The sequence below is a fragment of the Lissotriton vulgaris genome, chromosome 11 (assembly GCF_964263255.1).
Source record: "Lissotriton vulgaris chromosome 11, aLisVul1.2, whole genome shotgun sequence".
Taxonomy (NCBI): domain Eukaryota; kingdom Metazoa; phylum Chordata; class Amphibia; order Caudata; family Salamandridae; genus Lissotriton; species Lissotriton vulgaris.
The window spans coordinates 605,069,296-605,078,128 of NC_141699.1; the positions used below are offsets into that span (position 1 = coordinate 605,069,296).

General features: G+C 50.5%; 1 pseudogene; it reads right to left on the minus strand.

Annotated features, from left to right (window-relative positions):
• Positions 1 to 797: 797 nt before the first annotated feature.
• Positions 798 to 868, minus strand: LOC147683223 (U6 spliceosomal RNA; annotated as a pseudogene).
• Positions 869 to 8,833: the final 7,965 nt, after the last annotated feature.

The following is an 8,833-nucleotide window of genomic DNA, read 5'->3' on the forward strand; positions in this document are numbered from 1 at the left end:
TCAGGGGCAGCAGCAGGCGCCGCAGAGGCAGGGAACCAAACGTAGTGCAAAAAATGCAGGTATAGGACCAAGGCACTAGGGGAAGGCAAAGCACCAAAACGCAGGCCAGTGAGAAATCTCACAAGCCCCCGCCGCCCCGGTAGCCGAGGACAAGGCCCAACCATCCGGGACCGGAAGGAGGGACCCCAAGAAAGCACAGACCGAAAAAGAGCAAGCACACACCCCAAAAAGGAGAAGCAGCATACGAACTCTTGAGAGCGGAATCCACCAACCGCCCAACCCGGACCTCCAGGGAAGAAGCCTCCGAAGACCGAGGGAGAAGGTGCAAAAAAGAAGAAAAATGGAGGATACCCGGTGACAAAGACCGCCTGAAAAAATCGTGTCCCCAGAAAGAGAGGAACACCCCGCATGGCAATGCCAAGCCACACCGCAGCCAGTACAGCCAACAGGACAGCATGAAATGGCCGGTAAAAAATGGGAATAAACCCCGCCGGAGCAAATGAATCAGGGAGAAAGACCCAGCAACAAAACGCCAGAAATCTCATGGACCATCCCCGAATGTATACCCCAACAGGGAAAAAACGTCCTTGATCCCACCAACAAGAGATGATGGCATAGCCGCATGCACCAGCAGCGCAGACAGCGCAAAACAGTCCAAGAAAAACTGCAAAAAATGCTACGTGGACAAAGAGAATGCAAATTTCCAAAGCACAGCATGAAAATGAACATCCCAAGTCACATTGACAGCATAGGCAGGACTTGAACCCTCAGCACATGATAGCCTGTGACACCAGAGGCTTGTGCAGGGACCATGCTAATCTACTCTGTAACGTTCCAAGCATAGTATATGTGCTGCCGAAGCGAGCACCAGGAAAACACCCAACACACATTGGTGGTGGAATTGAAAGGAAGTGCCCAGCAACCTCCAGGAAACACTGCCCCAAACAGTAATCTCACATGTGAGAACAGAAAATAAACAAAAAAGGGCAGCCCTGCAGTCTCCACCCACAGCCATATATTAAGAACATGGCCACAGGGGCCGGCCACTGCACTAAAGCACCAGCGCCGGAACGACCTGGGGCCAGAACACCAGGAGGGCTCCCCGCCCCAGCCCAGCACATGAACGGGGAGCATCCTGACCCCAGAACAGGAGCATGGCCGGCCGGAGGACCGGAGCGGCCGCGCCGGTAAAAACATGAAAAGACCATAAACAGAAGCATTTAAAAATGCAAAAGAAACACTCACGGCACCGCCAAAACACCCAGAAGCAAACAGGAACAGAGGCAGGAACCGGGAGCACCAGCGTTCCGACAGCCGTCGGAGCAGAAAAAAAACAGGCATGGCGGTGGGTGGGAGGGGCTTATGTCACCTTCGACCTTTGGATTTCTGGCGTTTTGATTGGCTGGGTGGAGGCAGGACTGCCTCACGTGGTAAGGACTGGGACGGGGAGGACCCATGAGGGGGTAATGTCCGTCAATGTGGATTTATTCTTAGTGCAAGCAGCTAAGCGTGTGCTATATTTTCAGTCACTTCACTTGCATGCAGTACACAACGCTATGTCTGTGCACCACGAAGCCCCCCTCAAATAGTAAAAGAATCTATCCACACAGTACACACGGATCATAGTCATGGAATTCACGGCGCTACATCCATGTAATCAGGGCGCAATACTTTTTGAATGAGATGATCGCTCCGACATGGCACTATAATTTAGCAGTCTGGGCACTATCTTCTACGCAGGTTAAAGATATACATTTTAAGAGGAAAAGCAACGGTCCAAAATAAATAAAACAATTAAATACAATAAAAACTAAACTTAGCTTAACAGGATGAGGCATGTCCTCCGCCGGCGGCCGGTTCCGCGTCACAGCACGTCTCACTCCGAGTCCAACGTGACAAATCATTGGCAGGATACCGCCCCCAGTCGCATCCAGGCCTTTTGAAAGGGCATGGGGCGACTGTACGTCACCGCCCGAAGAGGAGCCTATATGCAGACTTCTGCACTAAACTAGGCATGCGCTGCATGCCTAATGTTATGGGAATGGACTGGCCGTGCTAAATAAAAAGCGCCCCTGGCTCGCAGTTGCGCAGTAGGAGTCCACTTCTGGACTCCTGCTGCTCCCGCCTGCGTGCATGCACTGTGTGTGACGCATGCGCACTTGAGGCTGTGAAGCAGCTGCCAGCACAGGCCGGAAATGTAAACAGACGAGAATTGCGTCTGCTTACATTTCTTGCTGCCTGCAACGTACGTTACAGTTTGTCTTGATTGTGAGAAGTGGGGCGCTGCCCCAACGCCCCTAATGGACCAGCCGCCACTGTGTGCCACTAAGGCTTTTGAAGGCTGATTACTGGGAAGTAAAGTTACTGATTACACAGGATTATATAATCTAATTATGAGAGAACAAATCTTAAGTAATTGTCAGAATCAGTTGTTGCATCAGCACCTTATTGACTCAGATCTGACCTCTCCCCAAGAATTGGGAAAGAAGGCAGACAGATGGGTCAGGACAAGGGTCAAGCAGCAGAACCAGAACCAGGGTGGTGGCCAGAAGAAAGCAGACCAGAAGGGTAATGAGAATAAGCAAAATAACCAGAAGTTTTCAACAGGGCCCCAACAATCTAAGGAGGGTGGGTCCCAGAATTCCCAAAAGAAGAAGAATAATGGTCAGAAGAAACCATGGTGCCAATACTGTAAAAGTAATACTCACTGGTTTAGTGAGTGCACCAAGAAAGGCCCAGCTCCTACCACTACTGCCCCTAAGGCACCTGCAACCCCTAGTTCAGTTAGTAGTGGTAGTGTTCCCCAAAAAGCTATAGTGGGGTTGACATTGGTTTCTGAGGCAGGCTCTGACCTAGTCAGAGTACCTACCCAGGCTGTTCTTGTGTGTACTGGGGACATGGATTTAACCCCTACAATAAGTCCCAGTACTCTGGACAAGTACAGGCAAACGCCTTTAATCAATGGAAAAATGGCTCAGGCCTACAGGGACACCTGTGCCAGTGTCACTATGGTGACACCAGCATTTGTGGACCCTGGACAGGTAATACTAGGTTCAGACTACCTAGTGACCAATGCTAGCAATGTCACTACCAACCATAGTTTGGCACTTTCTCCTGGGGAGGGGTAAAGGGCCTCAAAAGGGTTGCTGTTAGTTCAGACCTCCCAGTGGACTGTCTTTTGGGCAATGATTTGGAATCCTCCCTATGGTCAGATGTGGAGTATAGGACTCACGTGGAGATGTTAGGTTTGTCAGCACATGTCCTTGCTGTGACTAGGTCACAGGCCAAGAAATGCCCAGCTGAACTAGTGCTGGATCCTGGAACAATGGACCAGACACTAACCAAGAGTAAGAACAGTAGGGTTAAGGCAGTGCCTTCCCCCTTGCCTCAAGGTGAGGATCAGCTCTCACAGTAGACTTACCCAAAGACCCCAGAAGGAACTGTCCTAGAAGAACTTGAACCTGAACAGGCTGAGTTTCTTGGGACAGGGGGACCTTCCAGGGCAGACTTGAGACAAGCACAATTAGACTGTTCATCTCTTGAACCCCTCAGACAGCAGGCTGCTGCTGAGGCTGCAGGGAATGCCACAGGTGCCCATAAAGTGTATTGGGATGATGGACTCCTTTACTCTGAGGAAAGAGACCCCAAGCCTGGTGCTACCAGGAAGCTGGTCATCCCCTTGTCTCTGAGAGGTTTCCTTCTCACCTTGGCCCATGAAATTCCTCTTGCAGGTCACTTAGGCCAGAACAAGACTTGGGACAGGCTTGTCCCACACTTTCACTGGCCCCATATGTGTGAAGACACTAAAGAGTTTTGTCGCTCATGTGTCACCTGTCAAGCCAGTGGCAAATCAGGTGGCACAACAAAGGCCCCCCCTTATACCACTACCTGTGGTGGGGGTACACTTTGAAAGAGTGGGGATTGACATTGTTGGACCAATGGACCCCCCTACAGCATCTGGGCACAGATGTATACTGGTGGTAGTGGATCATGCCACCAGATATCCAGAAGCTATTCCCCTTAGGACCACTACAGCTCCTGTTGTGGCCAGGGCCCTACTTGGAGTTTTCTCCAGAGTGGGGTTTCCTAAGGAGGTTGTCTCTGACGGAGGTGCAAACTTCATGTCAGGATACTTGACTGCTATGTGGAAGGAGTGTGGTGTCAACTACAAGTTCACCACCCCCTATCACCCACAATGCAATGGGCTTATTGAGAGATTCAACAAGACCCTCAAAGGGATGATAAAAGGGTTACCTGAAAAGCTTAGGCGAAGATGGGACATCCTTTTACCCTGCCTTCTGTTTGCTTACAGAGATGTCCCACAGAAGGGGGTTGGTTACAGCCCTTTTGAACTTCTCTTTGGGCACCCTGTAAGAGGACCCCTGTGTCTTGTGAAGGAAGGATGGGAGTTACCTCTCAAAAAGCCTAAACAGGACATAGTGGACTATGTACTTGGTCTCCGCTCCAGGATGGCAGAGTACATGGAGAAGGCATCTAAAAACCTTGAGGCCAGCCAAGAACTCCAAAAAGCTTGGCATGACCAAAATGCTGTCTTTACTGTTTACCAGCCTGGACAGAAGGTGTGGGTGTTGGAGCCAGTGGCCCCAGCAGCTCTCCAAGACAAATCGTCTGGACCCCATACTATAATTGAACAGAAGGGAGAGGTCACCTACCTGGTAGACCTTGGAACTCCCAGGAGCCCTCACAGAGTACTTCATGTGAACAGGCTCAAGGCATTTGTCAACAGGGAAGACATGGGCTTGCTCATGGCTACAGATGAGGGACAGGAGGAAGAGATTGACCCTCTCCCAGACCTGCTCACTCAGAACCCCGATGATGGGTCAGTGGATGGTGTAGTCTTTTCTGACAGCCTCTCTGAGCATCAACAAGAGGATTGCAAACAGGTTCTTCAATCCTTTAGACAAATGTTCTCTCTGACACCCAGTCAGACAAACTGGTGCACCCATGAGGTGGACACTGGTGACAGTCTGCCTATATAGAGTAAAATCTACAGGCAACCTGACAACGTCAGGGACTGCATAAAACAAGAAGTAAAAAAAATGTTGGAATTGGAAGTCATTGAACCCTCAGAGAGCCCTTGGGCTAGTCCTGTAGTTCTAGTGCCTAAACCTCACACCCAGGATGGTAAGAGTGAAATGAAGTTTTGTGTAGACTACAGGGGTCTCAATGCTGTCACTAAGACAGATGCCCATCCAATACCAAGAGCAGATGAACTCATAGATAAATTGGCTTCTGCCAAATTCTTGAGTACATTTGACCTGACAGCTGGTTATTGGCAAATCAGGTTAGCTGAGGATGCCAAGGCCAAGGCATCAATTTCTACCCCAGGAGGTCATTACCAGTTTGTGGTGATGCCCTTTGGTTTGAAAAATGCACCTGCCACTTTTTAAAGGTTGGTGAACCAAGCTCTCTCTGGGCTGGATGACTTCTGTGCAGCATATCTAGATGATATTGTTGTCTTTAGCTCCACCTGGGAGGATCACCTGATCCACCTGAGGAAAGTTTTGGAGGCCCTGCAAAAGGCAGGCCTCACTATCAAGGCTACCAAGTGCCAGATAGGACAGAGTCAAGTTGTATACTTGGGCCACCTTGTAGGTGGAGGCCAAGTTCAACCTTTGGAGAGCAAGATACAGGCCATAAAGGACTGGGCTCCTCCAACCACCCAGACACAGGTCAGAGCTTTCTTGGGCCTGTCTGGTTACTATAGGAAATTTGTCATAAATTATGGAACCATTGTGACTCCACTTAATGACCTGACAAGTAAGAAAATGCCAAAGAAAGTTCGGTGGACAGTTAGCTGTCAGAAGGCATTCGATGACCTAAAGCAGGCCATGTGCACTGCACCTATTCTCAAGAGTCCAGACTACTCCAAGCCATTCATTGTCCAAACAGATGCTTCTGAGTTGGGTGTGGGAGCTATTCTATCTCAACTGAATATTGATGGTCATGACCAGCCCATTGCTTTTATAAGTAGAAGGCTGACCCCTAGAGAGAAACGTTGGTCAGCTATTGAGAGGGAGGCCGTTGCTGTGGTTTGGGCCCTGAAGAAGCTGAGGCCATACTTGTTTGGCACTCACTTCAAGATTCAGACCGACCATAAGCCCCTCTTATTGCTAAATCAAATGAAGGGTGAAAACCCCAAACTTCTTAGGTGGTCCATTTCCCTACAGGGGATGGACTTTACAGTGGAGCACAGACCAGGGACTGACCATGGCAATGCAGATGGTCTCTCCAGGTACTTCCACTTAGAACAAGAAGACTCACCTGGTCAAGGTTAGTTTAATGTCCCTAAGTTTGGGGGGGGGGGGGTTATGTAGGAGAGTAGGATCTGCAATCCTATGGTCACCCCCGATTTTTTGCTTTTTGCTTCACTGGTTTACGACTTTCCCTGGCTGTGGGCCTGCTAATCAGACCCACAGCCTAGCTGTTATCTCTCCAAATTGACAACCATGTACCTTAGGTGCATTTACCAATTGGTACTGGGCCACCTTATCAGTCCCTGTACAGCATGTTATGTTATGTTATGTTAAAGTGCATTTTTATGGCGCTCGGCTACTCTAAAAGAGTGTCCCGGCGCTTTCCACAGGCAACTTAAAGTGTATAAACAACATAACAAGTAAAACAGAACCCAAAAGAGAAGGAGAAAGAAACCCACCTAAACAGAGTGATTAAAAAGCCACGTCTTCAAATTCTTCCTGAATTGAAGCAAGTTGGGAGTGCTACGAAGTGCCAATGGAAGCGAGTTCCACAGCTGGGAAGCCTTAAGGCTGAAAGAGCGCCCCCCAATGCGGGCCTTCCTCACGCGTGGAACCACAGCAGTGAATAAGGATTCTGAACGCAGTGAGCGAGCCGGGCAATAGAAAGCTAATCTTTTCTTCAGATATCCAGCGCCTGAGCCAAACAAAGCCTTGTGCATCAGCGTCATAGATTTGAACACAATCCGCTTCCTTAGGTATCCAGGGCCTAGGTATATCCAGGGCCTACCAGGGGCTGAAGCATGTATTATGCCACCCCTGGCTGGCCATCTAAACAGACACAACTGGCTGCACGACAGCTGGGGCAAGGTGGTGTAATCACCCTTTGCTTTAGATATAGTATCCCTATATCTAACCCTAAAATGGACACATATATTCCTATCAGTCACTCCTATGGCAGGCCTTATCAATCCTGAAGGCAGAGTGCTTGGAATTATGTGAGATGGTGCTCTGGCATGAGCTGAGCCCGTTTGCAGGTTGCGGAACCAAGTCCTAATAGCTGTTCCATGATAACGCTATACCATATACTCTTAAGGGCATTATGAACCTCGCAGTCAAATGTTAACGTTGGTATAGCATTATCAAAACATGTCGAGTAAGGTGTCATACGAATTGGAATACTACCCCGTCACCAATTCTGGCGACGGGGTAGCATTCCACCCTTCTAGAGGGACACGACATGTATGTAACTGTGAACCCCGGTTAAAGTTAACTCGAGCCTCAGCATCACAAAATGGATACTGCCACGACAGACACAAGTCTGACCACCTGCTGCTGGGAGTCCTTCCAGCGAGGGAGGCTCGGATAAAGGGTTTCCTGCCTTGGGAGGTGCTAGCACCACCCCAGACAGGATTTTTTGTATTAGGTAGGACAGGGCTGAAAGGAATGAGACATGCCTGGGGCACACAATGTGTCCCTGTGCATACACCGGTCTGAACCAGTTCCTGGGGCACTCTAGCCTCAGAGCTGGCACCAGACCAGACAAAGGAAAGGGGGTGTAACCACCCCCCTTCCTGGTCCCACCCAGAGGAGGGACCTAGTCGTAGTGCAGCCCCCTTTATCTGAATAAAGGTAGGAGCTGGTCCCATTCCCCTTTAGATTAATCTTGACAACTTCCACGAAGAAACTCTTGACCTTCGACCTCCTGATTACCAGAAGACTGAAGAATCTCCCCTATGGTCAGGGAGTGACCATCCTGCTTCGCCGGCACCATCAAGCACCTGTGCGGTTTGCTGCAAGTCCTTCCATCCCAGAATCCGACGACTCCGCTCCACAAGACCCAGACCTCCAGACTCCTCTGACCTCTACCCACATCCACAGCACAGCTGAGACCCGTGGATGCGACGAGCAACTTGGAGACGGCCATCTTGAGAAACCTGCACAGCGCTTCCAGCACGACCGCCGAGGGATCCTCGAGTGAGTGCTTTGGGGTCTGAGAAGCCCCACACCGACACAGCTCCTGCACCAAAGACCAGCCCCCCAGCATCCACGAGATCTGCGTGGGGCCCTTTTGCCTGGTTGCTGCTTATCCTGTTGTCTGTTCACTTGCCGGCTGGCTTGTGACCTCTGAGACGACGACCCGAAGAATCCAGCATTGCTGGTCTGGTCCCCCAGATTGGCCCTTGCTTCCCTGTAAACGAGAAGCACCCCGGACCCTCCTGGTCTGCACCAGACGCCATCTTTGTTCCACCGCGTGGCTTGCATTAGCCAAGGCCTGTTGACCAGATCGACGATCCAACACCGCCAACAGCAGCAGACTACATGGGACAGCTCGTGCCTCCAGCCTGGTTGTGAAGAGCAGCTCCTGGTCCGCGCAGCTACAGAGAGAAGCGACCCTTCCTTCACCTGACTGCGGCAACAGCATCTGGTTCCCTCCTGGTTCCAGCACCGTCACTGGCTAGTGACCGAGACTCTGTCCCCTTCCCTTTCAGGACTCCTTCTTCTAAGTTCTATCCTTGGAACCACCGGACTCCTCCATCTGGCTGCCTGCCAGCAACTCCTTGTTTCAGGCATCACCGGGAGCAACGCAGCAAACCCGACGCAACTTCAGCCCTATG